This window comes from Amblyomma americanum, chromosome 3 (assembly GCF_052857255.1).
Source record: "Amblyomma americanum isolate KBUSLIRL-KWMA chromosome 3, ASM5285725v1, whole genome shotgun sequence".
Classification (NCBI taxonomy): Eukaryota; Metazoa; Arthropoda; class Arachnida; order Ixodida; family Ixodidae; genus Amblyomma; species Amblyomma americanum.
This window is the reverse complement of record NC_135499.1, coordinates 6,623,923-6,643,720: the sequence shown is the minus strand read 5'-3', so window position 1 is coordinate 6,643,720 and position 19,798 is coordinate 6,623,923.

The following is a 19,798-nucleotide window of genomic DNA, read 5'->3' as shown; positions in this document are numbered from 1 at the left end:
TTGCTCACGAGCGGAACGCCGAAGATCCTCTACCGACCACACCCCATGAAGACGCGCACCCGCGACTCCGCATGAAGAACCTACACTCGCTGCATCGACACCGCCCAAAATGACAACCCCGACCATGACGCAAACTGCCTTCAAAACGACGCCGCCACCCAGAAAAGCTTCTACCACACGCTCCACCCGCGACTCGCATACGCGACGAAGTCGTGACACAACGCCGAGGGCGACATGCAATGCAAGAGCCAGGACATTTGACTTAGAAGTGAGTATCGACGACCGGAAAGTTACCGCTCTAGTCGACGCAGGAGCCGATTACTCGGTGATGAATGGAAAAGTCTGAGAAAAGTCACAACGGCTTGGGACGGCCCACAAATTCGCACCGCGGGGGGCCACCTCCTTACGCCATCAGGGCGATGCAGAGTACGAGTAACTATCAAAGGACATACCTATCCTGCGACCTTTGTTGTGGTAGCGCAATGCTCCCGCGTAGTGATCTTGGGCATGGATTTCTTTACTGAGCATCAGGCGATCATCGACCTGCGATCCAAGCAGATCACGCTTTCGATGGATGAGGCCATCCCTTCAAGAAGAACTCGGGAAAATCACAACGCCCTGTGAGTCCTGGAGGAAGAAGTGAGCATCCCACCGTTCAAGCGTTATCGTGACCATAGGCGGCACGAAAGCCATTAGCGCTGAAGCCACCATTGAGGGGAACATGCAGTTGCTTCTAGACAGAGGAATTAGCATCGCAAGAGGCATCGCACATTTCCGAAATGGCCAGGCCGAAGTATTGCTCACTAACTTCAGCGACCAATATTGGCACATTAACCGCGGAACGACGATTGCTTTCCTCGATAAAATGTCCGACGTACGAGACTCCTTCGTCCTCTCCGGCCCATCTGCAGGACTTTGGCCTCACCAAAAAAACTCGCCCACTTTCGACATCAACCCAGCCCTGCCCCGGAACAGACAAGACCAGATTCGCAATCTGCTTGGAAGCTACAGCGAGCGTTTTTCGTCGACTCCGAAGGTCCGACAAACGCCAATATCCAAACATCGCATGATAACCGACCAGCACGCCCGAGCTCTCCGTAATAGCCCCTACCGCGTGCAGCCGCGAGAATGATAAGCCATTCGGAACCAAGTGGAAGAAATACTTCGCGACAATTTCATCCAGCCTTCAAACAGCCAATGGGTGGCATCTGTTGTTTTAGTGAGAAAGAAAGACAGCGCACTTCGATTCTGCGTTGATTACCGCCGCATTAAAAACATAACAAAGAAGGACGTCTGTCCTCGCGCCCGCATCGACGATATACTGGACCGGCTCTGCAACGCCAAGTATGTCTCATCAATGGACCTCAAGAGCGGCTACTGGCAACTTGAGGTCGATGAAAGAGATCGCGAGAAGACGGCATTCATCACTCCGGATGGCGTCTTCGAATTTAAGGTGATGCCATTTGGTCTATGTTCGGCACCAGCGACGTTTCAGCGAAGAATGGATACAGTGCTGGCGGGCCTGAAGTGGCAAATTTGTCTGGAATATTTAAATGACGTCGTTGTTTTTGTTTCAAACTTTGAAGAGCACCTCAAAAGACTTCGAACAGTACTAGACGCCATCAAGTCACTGGCCTAACCTAGAAAACAGAGAAGTGCCACTTTGCCTACGAAGAGCTTCTGTTTCTAGGCCACATTGTTAGCAAGGAGGGAGTACGCCCGGACGCGCAGAAAACAGCTGCCATTGAACAGTTTCCACCGCCAGCCGATAAGAAAGCAGTGCGAAGATTCCTCGGAGTGTGCGCATATTAACAACGATTTGTGAAAAACTTTTCGCGCATCGCCGAGCCCGTGACCCAGCTGACGAAGGCAGACGTGCCATTTAAATGGGAAGCGCCGCAAGCAGAAGCCTTCAAAGAACTTCGTCGTTTACAGTCCCCACCGATCCTCACGCATTTTGATGAACATTTCGATACTGAAGTTCATGCCGACACAAGCAACGTGGGCCTAGGCGGCGTCCTCGTTCAAAAAAGAGACGGGCTGGAAAAAGTCATCGCATACGCTATCCGTTCCCTTTCCAAGGCCGAGCCTAACTATTCGACAACTGAGAACGAGTGCCTTGGCATCATCTGGGCTACGTCGAAATACCGCCCCAACCTGTACGGACGACCGTTCAAGGTGGTCAGCGATCACCACGCGCTGTGCTGGCGTGCCAATTTGCAGGACCTCTCTGGCCGCATCGCTCGATGGAGTCTGCGTCTTCAGAAGTTTGACGTCAACTAAAGTCAAAAGAGCTACAACGGGGGCTAGTTGGAAATGCATCCCTGAAGGTATTGGTGAGCGCTACCAAAATACGGAAACGGATGAGCGCTTGTCTTGTTTGTTCGTCCCTTTTCGTATTTTGGTAGCGCTCACCAATACCTTCAAGGTTGACGTCAACGTCGTTTGCAAATCGGGACGCGAGCACTCTGACGCCGATTGCCTGTCACGAGCCCCTGTAGATACACCGCCATTAGACGACTATGAGGACGCCTTCTTGGCACTAATCAGCCCCAGATCTTTTGCTCAGCAGCAACGCTCGGACCCCGACCTAAAACACCTATCATCCGGCCTGGTGCTAGGCTTTCTAGGGTACATGGCTTGGCAGAGCAGCTTACGCAGTAAAATCCCGTCTCTGAGGGCTTGGAAAAAAAGGGCCACAAATGGGCATCTACCGCACGAGGCGGATTTAACGTTGTTGAGGGCGGAACTTATCTCTGATCCGTCAGAGCAACTGTAGTCAGGACCCTATTCTCGAGCATGTCACTCCAGAATATCCGAGCACCAGGCCGGGGGAAATCGTGTACCCATTAAAAACCGGTGGGTAACCGGCGGCACTCGAGAACGAACGCAGCACCTCCCGAATGCGAGGCCCATGCTCTACCACAGGGCCACGCTTCGGTTTTTAAGAAGTTTTACATGCTTCATACGACGAGCCGACAGCTGGACATCTCGGGTCTACGCGCACCTTCAGCCGCATTCAAGACAAGTATTACTGGCCCCGACTGTATGCTGATGTAGCACATTATGTGAAAACCTGCCGAGATTTTCAGAGAAGAAAGACCCCTCCCACACGACCAGCAGGATTTCTGAACCCCATTGAATTTCCCTCAAAACCCTTTCAGCAGATCGGCATGGGCTTGCTTTGCCCTTTTCCAACGTCAACGTCTGGAAATAAGTGGATCATCATAGCGACCGACTACCTGACCCGCTACGCCGAGGAGAAAGCCCTACCTAACGGAACAGCAGCAGAAGTCGCCAAATTTTTCGTGGAGTGCATTCCTCTGCGACACGGCGCCCCCGATGTGCTCATCGCGGACAGAGGAACAGCATTCACGGCGGAACTAACGCAAGCCGTTGTGCATTACACCCGAACAAGCCACCGGAGGACAACCGCATACCATCCGCAGAGCAATGAACTGATCGAGTGCCTGAACAAATCCATCGCCGATATGCTCGCCATGTATGTCGATGCCGAACACAAAACCTGGGACGTCATCCTGCCTTACGTCGTCTCCGCCTACAACTCCGCAGTGCAGGAGACCACCCAGATGACGCCTTTTAGGCTCGTCCATAGCAGGGAGGCAGCGACCACGCTAGACGCCATGCTGCCCAACGTTACAGAAGAAAACGTGAACGTCGCCGCCTACCTTCAACGCGCAGAAGCTGGAAGGCTTTCCCGATTACGGATCAAAGATCAGCAGCGGACCGATGCCAGACGCTACAACCTACGAAGACGCAACGCGGAATACAAGCCAGGAGACCAAGTCTGAGTTTGAACGCCCATTCGCCGCCGTGTATTGAGTGAAAAGCTTTTGTGCAGCTATTTCGGTGCGTACAAGGTTCTTCGTCGGCTAGGTGGACTGGATTATGAAGTCATCTCCGATGCAATGACTGCATCCCAGCGACACCCGCCATGTACGACCAGAATTTGTCCATGTCGTCCGTCTGAAGCCCGATTATGCGCGCTAAAGGGCGCTGCATTTACACCCTCTATTTTCGTAAGATCCGTTTTATTTGTTGCAAGTCGCATTATTTGTTTTAATGCATCGGGTCGATGCTTCTTTGAGAGGGGAGTAATGTCGCGAATATTAGCAGCGTTTGCTCAATCTTCAAATCTGCCATCATGCAGCTTTATCGCTTTGTTTGCGACGCAAGACGCGACTAGATTAATCTTGATTGATCGCAGCCAGGCAGAGCTGATTCTACGTTGTTTCAGAATGTTCTAGTTCCTAGAAAGTTCGCTATCAGCTTTGAATTGAGCACGGCCGACAGCAGCGGGCATTCTGTTCGACGACCGCCGAGCACGCTTGTCACTTCGCCGCCGCCAAGTGATTCAGACCATTGTGGGCGCAAGTGAGCTCAATAAGCAGTTTTCTTTTAGAAGACCTTTTGGCCGCCTTCACCGCTCATTCGACTGCCGTCACCACTAAGTGACAACACTGTCAGTCGTTGTCACAGGAGGCTGTCAGATCCAACAATTTGGTTCATTGTTTCTAAACGATTGTGCAGTTATAATAGATGCACTAAAATTGTATTCTGAAGGCTGTACCTTGTTCACTTGAAATTTTGTTAATGAAAACAAAAGAAAATGTAGTCGCGATACTGTCCATGCAGCTTCCTAGGACATGGAATAAAATAGTACTGTTTTAAACCTCAGGCACACTTGTCAAGATCCCCTGCGTTCGAAATTAACTATTACTGAAAAGCCTCCTAGGCGAGAATCAGTGCTGTGAAACACGAAATTGTAGCTGTTTGCTTTGCTAGCGCAAAAAAACGAGGACAAAAGCGAACGAGGAGACACAACACAAGCGCAGACTATCAACTGAACTTTTATTCACTGAAAGGAAGCTTTATAGGCGTGATAAAACACAAAAATAACAAAAGGAACCGCCACACCCGATGTACAAGGAATCAATGACATTTCATTCCTGCGTGATAACGAACACAACAGCAACAGGAAAACCAAATTCAGTCACATCAGGCCAACTCCCCGTACTGTCTACTTGCCCCCAAGAAACTGCGCAGAAAAGGAACTTCCTTATCCTGCAGGCTGACCGACGGTGATGCGGCACACGCTTCTCTCTCTTTCTTAATCAAGTAAGCTTCTATCAGCTCCCAGCATACCCTATCTTTGTGCCTGAACAACATACTTGTCCTGTCAAGGTGAGGAAAGCAATCTTTGCAATCCCTGCAGTGCAAAGCGAGGTTGGAGGACACAGCACCTTTTAGAGATCTGCGGTGTTCCGCTAGACGCTCATTCATACATCGACCAGTCTGGCCGATGTAATTCTTACCACATGAAAGTGGAACGCGATACACAACACATGTGTCGCAATCTGTGAGCCTCTTTCTGTGGGCTATCGTGCAATCATTCACTTGAATAGGACAAATTGCCGGGCTAGTTGGTAATGATCCATTCTTGTTGACAGCGCGTTAAAGCACAGGGACAGAAGAAACACAGAGGACGACGTCACAGGCGGTTACCATCAAGCTCAATCTTTTTGCGCACAGCACTGCACACACCACCGAGTTTGTTCTTCGCGGTGAAAACAACTTTCGCCCCGTACCTCGCCCCCACTTTTCTTAGGCGATGTGAAATGCCGTGCACGTAGGGGATTCCTACCAATCGTTTTTCCGCACCGTTCTCTTTCGCGATGACCGGGGGCCTGCCTGACCTGGCTAAGATCCTTTCAGTGACCCTAGCCAGAGTCTGATCAGGAACACCTGCTTCCTTTAACCTGCGCGTTTGTCCCAGGAAGCTTGTTCCAACCTTGTGGGAGCAGGAGTTTGAGAGAGAAGCTTTTAGGCAAGAAGTAGCAATGCCGGCCTTTACCAATTTCGAATGACCAGAACTGTGATTGAGGAGGGGCTTTTCCGTTCGTGGGCGATACTCCCAGCACACACCACTCGCGTGGGAATCAATCCTCAGGTCTAGGAACTGGATGGAGCCTGACTGTGGCAATTCAAATGTGAACTTCAGACCGTCGCCCCATTCCTTGAATATCTTGACGACGTCCGGGATAACCCTGCGGGAGATATCCTTTAAGAAAATCAAAAAATCATCCAGGTACCGCAAGACTCTCCCCGCAAAATCAACAAGATCCTCCGCTAGTTTTACGTCCATCCTGCTTAGGAAAATGTCGCTCAAGACAGGTGCGACACGGGATCCAATGCAGACGCCGGACCTCTGGACGTACACTTTTTCCCCCCACCCAACGAAGTTTGAGTTAAGGTAAAACGATAGGAGCTCTAGGAAGCTTTCCACTGAAACACCACAATCCGCCACAAACACAGCCTCGTCATGATCCACGGTGATGCAGTCCTTCATTGCTCATGTCCTTTATTGCTCAGTCCTTCATTGCTTCATTGCTCAGTCCTTCATTGGTCATGCAGTCCTTCATTTCAGATTGCTTTCCTCACCTTGACAGGACACGTATCTTGTTCAGGCACAAAGATAGGGTATGCCGGGAGCTGATAGAAGCTTACTTGATAAAGAAAGAGACAGAAGCGTGTGCCGCATCACCGTCGGTCAGCCTGCAGGATAAGGAAGTTCCTTTTCTGCGCAGTTTCTTGACGGCAAGTACGGGGAGTTGGCCTGATGTGATTGAATTTGGTTTTCCTGTTGCCGTTGTGTTCCTTATCACGCAGGAATGAAATGTCATTGCTTCCTTGTACATCGGTTGTGGCGGTTCATTTTGTTGTTTTTGTGTTTTATCACGCCTATAAAGCTTCGTTTCAGTGTATAAAAGTTGAGTTGATAGTCTGCGCTTGTTTTGTGTCTCCTCGTTCGCTTTTGTCCTCGTTTTTTTTTGCGCTGCCAAGTATGAATCCACACCAACTAGCCCAACTTATTGTTCTTATTAACTACATTTCTAGTTCAGTGGGCTCTTTTTCTTGTGTATCTTTTAACCTTCACAACCCATTAGTTTTGACGGCTCTCATAGCAGTGTGCGTGTGTAAAGCAAGGACAGCATCTTGGCATATAAAGCAACAGCTCTGCCCCTCTGACATCCAAGCTGTGTGCGGGTGGCTGCAGCCGTCCCCTGGCCACTCAAGACGTTTCTGCCGTATTCTACAGTCGGAGTGGTGAAGACAAGTACGCTTCTACAGGCTCTGCCTACGCGTCCACTGCGGGATTGGTGTGAATGAGCGGCAGCAGCTCCGGATGTACGAGGATTGGTCCAAAACAGCAGACAGCCTAACGGAGTTCTTGTGGAACACTATTCGTCCTAGGCTACCAACAAGGAAGAAAACCTCCGTTTCTACGGGGAAGATTACCGTCCTAGGGGACCGGGTGATTGACGACCGTCACCGACGAACTCTGGAACTGGGTCCTACAATCTGCTTCGAACCTGCCATGACGCCACTCGAGCTGCTGGCGCTCTCGCGCGCGGTCTCCCGGGTTGTTCCCGACGCTGATAAATCTAGGTGCGTCAATGAGTGCTCCGCAATCGTAATGGACCAAAAAAGAAAACCGAGAACTGCAGGAATAATGAAAGAGCTGGTAACCTATTTGGCGGCTGAGGGCATAAGGCCCATTCTTTCTGAGATGGAGGGGTTCTTTATCCTACCGCCAGAAGAAGTTTTCAGGAGGAAGGCAGGGGAGGCAATTGAAAAGAACTTCAAAGAAGTGGCTCTGAGGCATGTTGCCATCAAGAAACGGGCCAAGGTCCTCCTGGAAGGAACGACCCTCGATTGACTGGGTGCTATGGTCAGTAATAGCAAAGGTATCGTTCTAGACCAGTTTTTCGCAGCCAAGACACATAAGACGGACGTTCCCTTAGGGGCAATTGTTTCGGAGCGGGACACTTGGCAGCATGCTGTTTCTGGGTATCTTGAGCGTCATCTTGGTTCTCTCACGTTGGCCGACCCATTTTTGGTGGAGAACTCTGCAGGTGTTGTGAAGTTTCTGTCACAGGTAGAGGGAGGGAGGCATTTCGCCTTCAGCATAGACGTCGAAGATTTATTTTACTGTTTACCCCATGATCAGCTTATGAAGTGGGTGAAGCACTGCATCACCGTGGATAATGACGAGGCTGTGTTTGTGGCGGATTGTGGTGTTTCAGTGGAAAGCTTCCTAGAGCTCCTATCGTTTTACGTTGACTCAACCTTCGTTGGGTGGGGCGAAAAAGTGTACGTCCAGAGGTCCGGCGTCTGCATTGGATCCCGTATCGTACCTGTCTTGAGCGACATTTTCCTAAGCAGGATGGACGTAAAACTAGCGGAGGATCTTGTTGATTTTGCGGGGAGAGTCTTGCGGTACCTGGATGATTTTTTGATTTTCTTAAAGGATATCTCCCGCAGGGTTATCCCGGACGTTGTCAAGATATTCAAGGAATGGGGCGACGGTCTGAAGTTCACATTTGAATTGCCACAGTCAGGCTCCATCCAGTTCCTAGACCTGAGGATTGATTCCCACGCGAGTGGTGTGTGCTGGGAGTATCGCCCACGAACGGAAAAGCCCCTCCTCAATCACAGTTCTGGTCATTCGAAATTGGTAAAGGCCGGCATTGCTACTTCTTGCCTAAAAGCTTCTCTCTCAAACTCCTGCTCCCACAAGGTTGGAACAAGCTTCCTGGGACAAACGCGCAGGTTAAAGGAAGCAGGTCTTCCTGATCAGACTCTGGCTAGGGTCACTGAAAGGATCTTAGCCAGGTCAGGCAGGCCCCCGGTCATCGCGAAAGAGAACGGTGCGGAAAAACGATTGGTAGGAATCCCCTACGTGCACGGCATTTCACATCGCCTAAGAAAAGTGGGGGCGAGGTACGGGGCGAAAGTTGTTTTCACCGCGAAGAACAAACTCGGTGGTGTGTGCAGTGCTGTGCGCAAAAAGATTGTGCATGATGGTAACCGCGCAGTGAATGATTGCACGATAGCCCACAGGAAGAGGCTCACAGATTGCGACACATGTGTTGTGTATCGCGTTCCACTTTCATGTGGTAAGAATTACATCGGCCAGACTGGTCGATGTATCAATGAGCGTCTAGCGGAACACCGCAGATCTCTAAAAGGTGCTGTGTCCTCCAACCTCGCTTTGCACTGCAGGGATGGCCAAGATTGCTTTCCTCACCTTGACAGGACAAGTATCTTGTTCAGGCACAAAGATAGGGTATGCCGGCAGCTGATAGAAGCTTACTTGATAAAGAGAGAGAAGCGTGTGCCGCATCACCGTCGGTCAGCCCGCAGGATAAGGAAGTTCCTTTTCTGCGCTGTTTCTTGGGGGCATGTTTGACAGGACGGGGAGTTGGCCTGATGTGATTGAATTTGGTTTTCCTGTTGCTGTTGTGTTCCTTATCACGCAGGAATGAAATGTCATTGATTCCTTGTAAATCGGTTGTGGCGGTTTCTTTTGTTGTTTTTGTGTTTTATCACGCCTATAAAGCTTCTTTTCAGTGAATAAAAGTTCAGTTGATAGTCTGCGCTTGTGTTGTGTCTCCTCGTTCGCTTTTGTCTTCTTTTTTTTGAGCTGTCAAGTATGAATCCACACCAACTAGCCCAACTTTCTGTTCTTATTAACTGTTTGCTTTGGCCCAGTCTTTCGTCTTATTTCTTCCGGCTCCCAAATAGATGCACTTCCGTGCTTGTTCGAGTAGCGTTTCGCCTTATTGACCCCATTAGGTTTCTTACGATCCTGTTTTGTGAAGCGGCATATGGTGCATTTTTCAAAAGAAGGACGAAACGGAAGACATACGAGGGGACGCACTGATTTGCAATAAAAAATTTATTGCTTAGAACCAAGACGTATATAGGACGATCCAAAAAACAAAGAGAAAAATACATTGACGATTCACGCTCTTTCATAGGCAGGAACCACCGAAACATGCACATGGTAACAGGATCACCGCTTCCCTGAGACCGGAAACCCCAATTCTTTTAGCTGACAGTGCTGGGGGGGTATCTGTTTGAAGCGCGGGTGCGAAGGTTTAGTTTAGCAGTCTGTGCAAACAAACGTGGTTCAATGACATCCTAGTCGAAATGTGAATGCCAGATAACCGATGGTCCTCAAGGGGAACGGAGTGAATTCCAGGAGAAGGCAAGCGTAGCAGAGAGCGGCAGAAATTTAGGTGGGCGGATGAGATTAACGAGTTTCCGGGCAGCTGGCAAAATACATGATCAGTTGAAAAGATATGGGAGAGGCATTTGCCCTTGTTAAAGGTGGGGATCGGGATCGCTTCTCGACACAACCTCGGCCAAGATGACGCCCGCTCCGTCCAGGACAGGAGTGCCGCTGAGTGAAGGATTCGTTAGTGGAGGAAGAAGACTTGGTTTATTTTACATACTTACAAGCTTTTGAGTTCTGAAGTGAGCTGCTTCAACTGCATCTGCAGTCCAGTTTTATACACTGTGTCTTCCCTAGATTCCCCAGGTAGGGGACGCCCTCACCGTGGTGGGTGTGGACAAAACTTTCTCTGTCACACACAGACACCTCCGCACACATGGACACGCCTCTGGCATCAGTTGAGCCCGAGGGAGAGGAGTGTGCGGCCAGGACCCCGTCAGGCTGGCAGGCGACGTCAGGTGGTCGGCCCGCTCTCCGCCGGTCGGTGAACTTCGAAGAAACCTAGGCGCAGCCCCGTCGGGAGATAATCCCCAGTGGTTCTGCCATTAGCGATGGCCGGCGAAGCCTGCAGACAAGCCACTGTGGCGATCCGTTCCCACGCTGGTGCTGTGCCCGTGAGGCCAGGGGTAGTCCGGTCGGTGGAGACGTCGGGAAAAATCGGAAGACAGCCGGAACCACTTCGCGGCCCGTGGCAGCGACTCCTTAAAGGGATTTTCGCAGAACCCTGCTCCCCGCCTGTCCCACGCAGCAACGACCGGGCGAGCGTGGTAAATGCACCCCGCAGACACCTGGCGAGAGATTCTGTCTTGGTGGAAATCTTCGCTCTCAGCGCAACACGAACGGGACACAAGACGAAGGACTAGCACAAACAGGCGCTGACTGTCAACTAGTTTTTTATTGAAGAACCGAAAAGCGTATAAATACAAACAGTGAACTACTTATCAATAACAAAAGTTATCTTCAGCAGTTGTCAGCAGCCCTTCCATAACGTTATCCGAGAGGGAATTGAGCTATCTGACCTCCCACGTGCCTTCCAGATAACTTTTGTGGATTGATAAGTAGTTCACTGTTTGTATTTGATACGCTTTTCGTTCCTCAATAAAAAACCAGTTGATAGTCAGCGCCTGTTTGTGCTAGTCCTTCGTCTTGTGTCCCGTTCGTGTTGCGCTGAGAGCGAAAATGAAAACTTACCAACTCGCCCAAATTTCCGCCTCTGTGGCAATCCTCGAGACATGCTGGCGCCAATACCAGCTGGCGGCCATTCCTAATAACTCCTCCGCGGCCAGGAAAATCTCGTTCGGCCAGTGGTAGCAATCCCTTGCTGATGACAGATGGGCTGGTCTTCAGAATGGGATGACCGGTTATCTTCTGCGAGCACCAAAACAACCCCCAAACCTCCCACAATGGGAAACAGCGGCCGAACCGGCCCCAGCAACAAGGCTCCACACGACGCGAAAGCACCCAGTCTGTGTCCCTGATCCACCAGGCTTATCCCAACAGATAAGGTAATAACATAACAAATTCCGACTCCGAGTGGTTCCGCCATCTAAGTCAACGTATCATGGATATTTGGGCCACAACAAAGTCAATAATGGCTGCATTTGGGCGAGTTGGTTTTCCATTCTGAACGTAAAAGCGCAAAAACACAAGGACACAGACTAAGGCAGACAACACGAGCGCTTACTTTAAACAATGAATGCTCATGTGCCCCCCTTTTTTGTTGTTCACAACGTAGTCATGCTCGCTCAACCGCTCGTTCAGGCATCATCCCGTTTGGCCTATATAGTATTTTCCACATGATAAGGGCACTTTATAAACAACACCTTCTTTGCATCTCAAAAACGGCTTTTGATGCCTGATTATGCAACCAGTTTTTCTTTGGTTTCCTGAAGTACTTTGCTTACATAATGACATCAGCTTATTTGGGGCAGAGAACACCACGTCAACGTTTGCCCTGTTACCAATTTTTTTGAGATTGTGTGAAATCTTATGTTTATAAGGAATGACGGCAAATTTCTTATTCGCTTTTGTCTCTTCCGGCTCGTCCTGGCACTTGGCTTCCCATTTTTTCTTTTTGACAAGTCCTTCCGCCACAGAAACCAGCAGGTGTAACGGATAACCCACATCTTGCAATTTGTTGGACTGCAGGAGAAGGCTTTCTTCGATTGCATGTTCACAAGACTTCTTTGTACAGTTAAGAAACCCTAAACGAGCTATGTTTCTTTTTATAAGCTTTGAATGCGCGGAACTGAAGGGTAAGGGCATTTTTCCATCCCTGGGATGATAAATCCAGCAAGTGTGGTCTTCTAGAAAAGTTAACCTGATATCGAGAAAGCGTATGCTACTGTTCTCTGGCATTTCATGCGTGACTACAAGAGGAGATAGGCTACACTTGAAATGATCTAAAACCTTTTCTACCGCCTCACTGAGGGTGATTGCAGTGGTGTCTAAGAAGATTAAAAATCGTCGACAAAACCAAAAAACTTTTAACACCCCTACGTGTTCAAGGCAGGCTAAAAGCCTTCTGTCACATTAAGCTAAAAACAGGTCACTTAACAAAGGAGCTACGCTGGACCCAATACATATTCCTTGTTTCTGCAAAAACAGATCGTCGGCCCACTTTACAAACGTAGAATTGAGATATGTACTTAATAGCTCCAAAAAACCCCCAACACTCATTCCCACTGAATTCTGGAAAGCAATGGGGCCAGCGTTCTCAATACATCTTTCAACGCACTGCAATAATCCGTTTTTCGGCAAAGAATAGTAAAGGTCTTTGACATCGACAGAGAAGGCAAACATGTTCTTTCCATCGCTTTGCTTTAGGAAATCAATTACAATTCCTGAATTTTTTATCATGAAAGGGTCATCAACAACTAGCTGTTTTAGACATTTCTGTAGGAAGTCAGAGACTGGTTTTTGCCAGGTGCGCGCTTCCGAAACGATAATTCTTAAGGGACATTCCATTTTGTGTGTCTTAGCGGAAAAGAACATGTTAAGACTTAGATCACTGGCCTTTTCTACGGACTGAGCTAAGCGGGTTAAATTCAAGGAGATGCACAACTTTTTTGCTTTCAATCTTACTTTTGACAAATTTATACCTTTTTGCCTATCAAACACTTTCTCAACAGCATGACTGACTTTTTCATGAAAAAGGACCTTAGGCATCACAGCAAAACCACCTTCCTTATCACAAGGAAGAAGACATAAATCGCCTTGGTTCAGGAATTTCAAAACACTTGAAGGAGAAACTTGAGGCTTTGTCTTCGAACACTTCTTTAGAACGTCGACACCTTGCGAGACGCAGCTCCCTTTATCACTCGTAGGTGCATGTTTGGAGACTGTTCGGACCATGGCCAAGAGTTCCGGTTTTGATTTCTTTTGTTCCACAGCGACCTTGGGCCCCAGCTGAAGTGTACGGCGTACCTCTTCGGGAAGTGTTACCTCCCCAAACGTACGGACGTAGTTTTGCGACCTAGACAGCCGTGGAGGGACCAGTTTACGAAGCCCTGGCAGGACAGTACTCCATAAAAACTCAGAAACCTGGTCGAGCGTTCGATTGAATTGTTTCCATTTTCTTTTGGCGCTCGGCAGGCTCTCACCTGTGAAAAGCCTTGCTTGCAAGCAATCCTTGTACAGTCTTGCTTGCCTTCTCCACTACCTGCTGGTTACACCTGCTGGTTTCTGTGGCGGAAGGACTTGTCAAAAAGAAAAAATGGGAAGCCAAGTGCCAGGACGAGCCGGAAGAGACAAAAGCGAATAAGAAATTTGCAGTCATTCCTTATAAACATAAGATTTTACACAATCTCAAAAAAATTGGTAACAGGGCAAACGTTGACGTGGTGTTCTCTGCCCCAAATAAGCTGATGTCATTATGTAAGCAAAGTACTTCAGGAAACCAAAGAATAACTGGTTGCATAATCAGGCATCAAAAGCCGTTTGTGAGATGCAAAGAAGGTGTTGTTTATAAAGTGCCCTTATCATGTGGAAAATACTATATAGGCCAAACGGGACGATGCCTGAACGAGCGGTTGAGCGAGCATGACTACGTTGTGAACAACAAAAAAGGGGGGCACATGAGCATTCATTGTTTAAAGTAAGCGCTCGTGTTGTCTGCCTTAGTCTGTGTCCTTGTGTTTTTGCGCTTTTACGTTCAGAATGGAAAACCAACTCGCTCAAATGCAGCCATTATTGAATTACATTTCTAGTACAATGGGCTCTTTTTCATGTGTGAACAAGTATTCGTATCTTCTGGTTTCCCTCACCGCAAACGCCATCTGCCAAGCTCGTGCTCTCTCCTTCTGTATTCACTGCAACGTGCTGCCCCCGACTATCTTAGCCCTGTTTGGATCCCTTCCACCTTCGGTCAGCCATGGCAAAAGGATTCTCAAGATACTTCGAGCGGAGTGGAGAAGGCAAGCAAGACTGTACAAGGATTGCTTGCAAGCAAGGCTTTTCACAGGTGAGAGCCTGCCGAGCGCCAAAAGAAAATGGAAACAATTCAATCGAACGCTCGACCAGGTTTCTGAGTTTTTATGGAGTACTGTCCTGCCAGGGCTTCGCAAACTGGTCCCTCCAGGGCTGTCTAGGTCGCGAAACCACGTCCGTACGTTTGGGGAGGTAACACTTCCCGAAGAGGTACGCCGTACACTTCAGCTGGGGCCCAAGTTCGCTGTGGAACAAAAGAAATCAAAACCGGAACTCTTGGCCATGGTCCGAACAGTCTCCAAACATGCACCTACGAGTGATCAAGGGACCTGCGTCTCGCAGGGTGTCGACGTTCTAAAGAAGTGTTCGAAGACAAAGCCTCAAGTTTCTCCTTCAAGTGTTTTGAAATTCCTGAAGCAAGGCGATTTATGTCTTCTTCCTTGTGATAAGGAAGGTGGTTTTGCTGTGATGCCTAAGGACCTTTTTCATGAAAAAGTCAGTCATGCTGTTGAGAAAGTGTTTGATAGGCAAAAAGGTATAAATTTGTCAAAAGTAAGATTGAAAGCAAAAAAGTTGTGCATCTCCTTGAATTTAACCCGCTTAGCTCAGTCCGTAGAAAAGGCCAGTGATCTATTTTGGGTGGAAAAAACAGCGCGAAAAGGACGGAAGACAAAGAAGAAGGAAACCACACGGACGAGCGCTGTTTTCCTTCTTCCGCTGGTTTCCTTCTTCTTTGTCTTCCGTCCTTTTCGCGCTGTTTTTTCCACCCAAAATGAACGCATACCAACTCGCCCAACTTTCCATTCTACGCCAGTGATCTAAGTCTTAACATGTTCTTTTCCGCTAAGACACACAAAATAGAATGTCCCTTAAGAATTATCGTTTCGGAAGCGCGCACGTGGCAAAAACCAGACTTCCTACAGAAATGTCTAAAACAGCTAGTTGTTGATGACCCTTTCATGATAAAAAATTCAGGAAATGTAATTGATTTTCTAAAGCAAAGCGATGGAAAGAACATGTTTGCCTTCTCGGTCGATGTCAAAGACCTTTACTATTCTTTGCCGAAAAACGGATTATTACAGTGCGTTGAAAGATGTATTGAGAACGCTGGCCCCATTGCTCCAGAATTCAGTGGGAGTGAGTGTTGGGGGTTTTTTGGAGCTATTAAGTACATATCTCAATTCTACGTTTGTAAAGTGGGCCGACGATCTGTTTTTGCAGAAACAAGGAATATGTATTGGGTCCAGCGTAGCTCCTTTGTTAAGTGACCTGTTTTTAGCTGAATGTGACAGAAGGCTTTTAGCCTGCCTTGAAGACGTAGGAGTGTTAAAAGTTTTTCGTTTTGTGGACGATTTTTTAATCTTCTTAGACACCACTGCAATCACCCTCAATGAGGCGGTAGAAAAGGTTTTAGATCATTTCAAGTGTAGCCTATCTCCTCTTGTAGTCACGCATGAAATGCCAGAGAACCGTAGCATACGCTTTCTCGATATCAGGTCAACTTTTCTAGAAGACCACACTTGCTAGATTTATCATCCCAGGGATGGAAAAATGCCCTTACCCTTCAGTTCCGCGCACTCAAAGCTTATAAAAAGAAACATAGCTCGTTTAGGGTTTCTTAACTGTACAAAGAAGTCTTGTGAACATGCAATCGAAGAAAGCCTTCTCCTGCAGTCCAACAAATTGCAAGATGTGGGTTGTCCGTTACACCTGCTGGTTTCTGTGGCGGAAGGACTTGTCAAAAAGAAAAAATGGGAAGCCAAGTGCCAGGACGAGCCGGAAGAGACAAGAGCGAATAAGAAATTTGCAGTCATTCCTTATAAACATAAGATTTCACACAATCTCAAAAAAATTGGTAACAGGGCAAACGTTGACGTGGTGTCCTCTGCCCCAAATAAGCTGATGTCATTATGTAAGCAAAGTACTTTAGGAAACCAAAGAAAAACTGGTTGCATAATCAGGCATCAAAAGCCGTTTGTGAGATGCAAAGAAGGTGTTGTTTATAAAGTGCCCTTATCATGTGGAAAATACTATATAGGCCAAACGGGACGATGCCTGAACGAGCGGTTGAGCGAGCATGACTACGTTGTGAACAACAAAAAAGGGAGCACATGAGCATTCATTGTTTAAAGTAAGCACTCGTGTTGTCTGCCTTAGTCTGTGTCCTTGTGTTTTTGCGCTTTTACGTTCAGAACAAAGTCAGAGCCGTGCATGAAATGGATCGAAGTAGATAACTAAACTGGAAAAAAAACATACATAGGTCCGATAGTAATACACACCCACACACACACTCATAAAAGCTGGAGGACCCTTTTCACCTTAAGCACTTCAGAACAGCCTGCTTAAACCATCGTCATTGCCATTCATTTTCCCTTTCTTATACCTCACAGAGAAGTTGTACTCCTGAAGGATGAGGCTCCACCGCAGCAAGCGTCCGTTCTTTTGAGACATCTGCCTCAGCCACGTGAGTGGGCAGTGATCCGTCTCAAAAATGAATTTTGATCAGTATAGGTAGCATGACAGTTTTTGTGCTGCCCAGACTAAGCATGCGCATTCTTTTTCTGAGGCGCTGTAAGCTTCCTCCCTTAGCGTCAGTTTCCGGATTGCGTAGAGGATGGGATGCTCTTCGTTGTCTTTTCCGACCTGACTCAATACAACGCCCATCCCCCTATCACTCGCATCGCACTGAACTACAAACTCTTTTGTATAGTCAGGCGTCCGCAATACGGGCCGTGAAATGAGTACTTTCTTGAGCTCTTGAAAGGCGCTCTCCTTTGCTTCATCCCAAAAAACCCTTTCGGGCTCTCCCTTTCGTAACGCATCTGTCAATGGACTCGCTGGTTGAGAATAGCGAGGAATGTACCTCTGATAATACCCAACAAGCCCCAGAGAGGCTTATGAAGCGCCTTATTCCTGTGACAGCTTGTTGACCAAATTGATGGCGAATATCTACATAGTCCAAGGTTCGACGGAACACCGTCTGGTCAGGGCGAAGCATGATTTATTCACAAATGAAAATTGGGTCACTGACCAAGTCGAAAGATGAAAAATGAATAAGGCGCTTCATAAGCCTCTCTGCACGCCTAGCAGCCTTCAGCACCCACTTGCGCTTCAGCCTGGAGTGCAAATCGAACAACGTGACCCCAAGATCACTGAAGCTTCGTCGACCTGTGAACACCGCCTTTGGACGCCACGTCGTGACGAATGCAGAGCGACAGCTTGTACAAGCCCGCATCGATGAATGTAAGTGCACCTTGAAGCGCCTACAACAGGAGGCTTTCTTCGCGAAGCGGCAACTAGAGTTCCGCATGCCAGAAATCTACGCGGAGGTACAACTAGCTGCCAACCAAGAAGCGAGGCGCACAACAGAAAAGCACGAAGTTTCGCAAAGAAGCAAACTATGCACTTTGCTTGGGGAAAAAAGGAACGAGTCTAGAGGACCAGTCTTCAAGGTTAAAAACTTGTCGTCGTACACCGTGAGTGCCACCGAAGAAATGGTACTAAGCCGAGGCTTGAATTTCAATCAGGGGAAGCCGCCGGATACGCGGAAGATGATTTGCGCTGTGGAAAGAGCCATTAGTCTTCTTGATAAAGACGTACAAGAAGATGTCAGAATGAATGCGATCGGTGTTCTTAAATGAATGCGGAAACAGCACCATGAGCACATTCTTTCCGAAGGTGAACGGAAGGCCCTCGAGTCGCTGAGAAAGAAGGAAGATATTGCAATTCTGCCCGCAGACAAAGGAAATGTGACTGTTGTGCTTGACCGGTATGCGTACCACTCAAAAATGTCAGAGATGCTCGAGGACGCGACAACCTACTGCAAGCTCAGTAAGGACCCTACGTCCAAAATACAGTCCCGCTTGCAAGTGATCCTGTCTGACATATTCAGTGGTCTTCCGCCTTCTCAAAGAAAACGGTACTACAGGCTTCTTTGCACTAACGGATCCGCTCCGGCAATATATGGCTTGCCGAAAATTCACAAAAGTAGTACTCCGCTAAGGCCAATCGTGGATTTCACCAGGTCGCCTCTTTTCCGTCTATCCGGTTATCTGCACAAAGTGTTGGCTCCGTTGGTGGGACAAACAGCGACGCACATCAAGAATTCGCAAGACTTTATTGAAAAAGTCAAGGATGTCGTCCTCGAAGAAAGCGATGTGCTCGTGTCCTTTGATGTACGTTCCCTGTTCACAAGTGTCCCGGTCGATCTTGCTGTGGAAACCTGCAAGGAGCTCATAAAAAGCGACCCCTCATTTCCCGATCGCACGCCGTTGAACGTCAGCGAGATCAGCGAATTGCTTCATTTCTGCTTAGCCAATACGTATTTTTCTTACAACGGCACAGTGTACAAGCAGATCTTCGGAACCGCAATGGGAGCGTCCATTTCAGTCACGGCTGCCAACCTGACAATGGAGTCTATTGAACAGAAAGCCCTGAACGCGTTCACACATCGTCCAAAGGTGTTTCTGAGGTATGTTGATGACTGCTTTTGCATTTTAAACAAGCAGCACATTCACAGCTTCCTTGAACACCTGAATGCCGTAGAGCCATCCATAAATTTCACTTTGGAAGAGGAAGCGAACGGCATGATCCCGTTCTTGGATGTGCTCGTCAAACGTGATGCGCATCGGTTAGCCTTCAGTGTCTTCCGAAAAGCAACGCACACGGGGAGATACCTGGATTTTGATTCCGCTCATCCTACGGCTCACAAGCGTTCAGTGGTTGCGTCACTTGTCAACCGTGCTAAAAACATCTGTTCCGACCCGGTCAGCCTTGGCAACGAGATGAAGCTTATACAGCACGATCTTGAGCGAAACGGCTACCCTAGAAATTTTACCAGCAAAGTCACGAAGAAAGCCACCTACACACGAGGAGCACAACAGCTGACAAAAAAGATAAAACGTGCTGCGATTCCCTACGTGCGTCAGATCAGCGAGGCCCTTTCTAGGATTTTCCGTAAACACGAAGTGCACATTGCACACGTGCCAACTAGCAAACTGCGAGCCGATGTGGTCAACGTGAAGGACCCGCTACCACGTGCCAAGTTCCCTGGCGTTGTTTATAGGATCCCTTGCAGCAACTGCCCCTCCGTCTACATTGGGGAAACCGGGAACTTCCAGCGGAGCATGAAGGAGCATCAGGGCGACGTCAGAAACAAGCGCGCAGCAAAAAATGCAGTTGCAGAGCACGTGCTGTCCACTGGCCACGAGATTGGCTGGGATGAGGTGGAAATCTTGGCGACGGAAAGAAACCTATCTGCAAGACTTC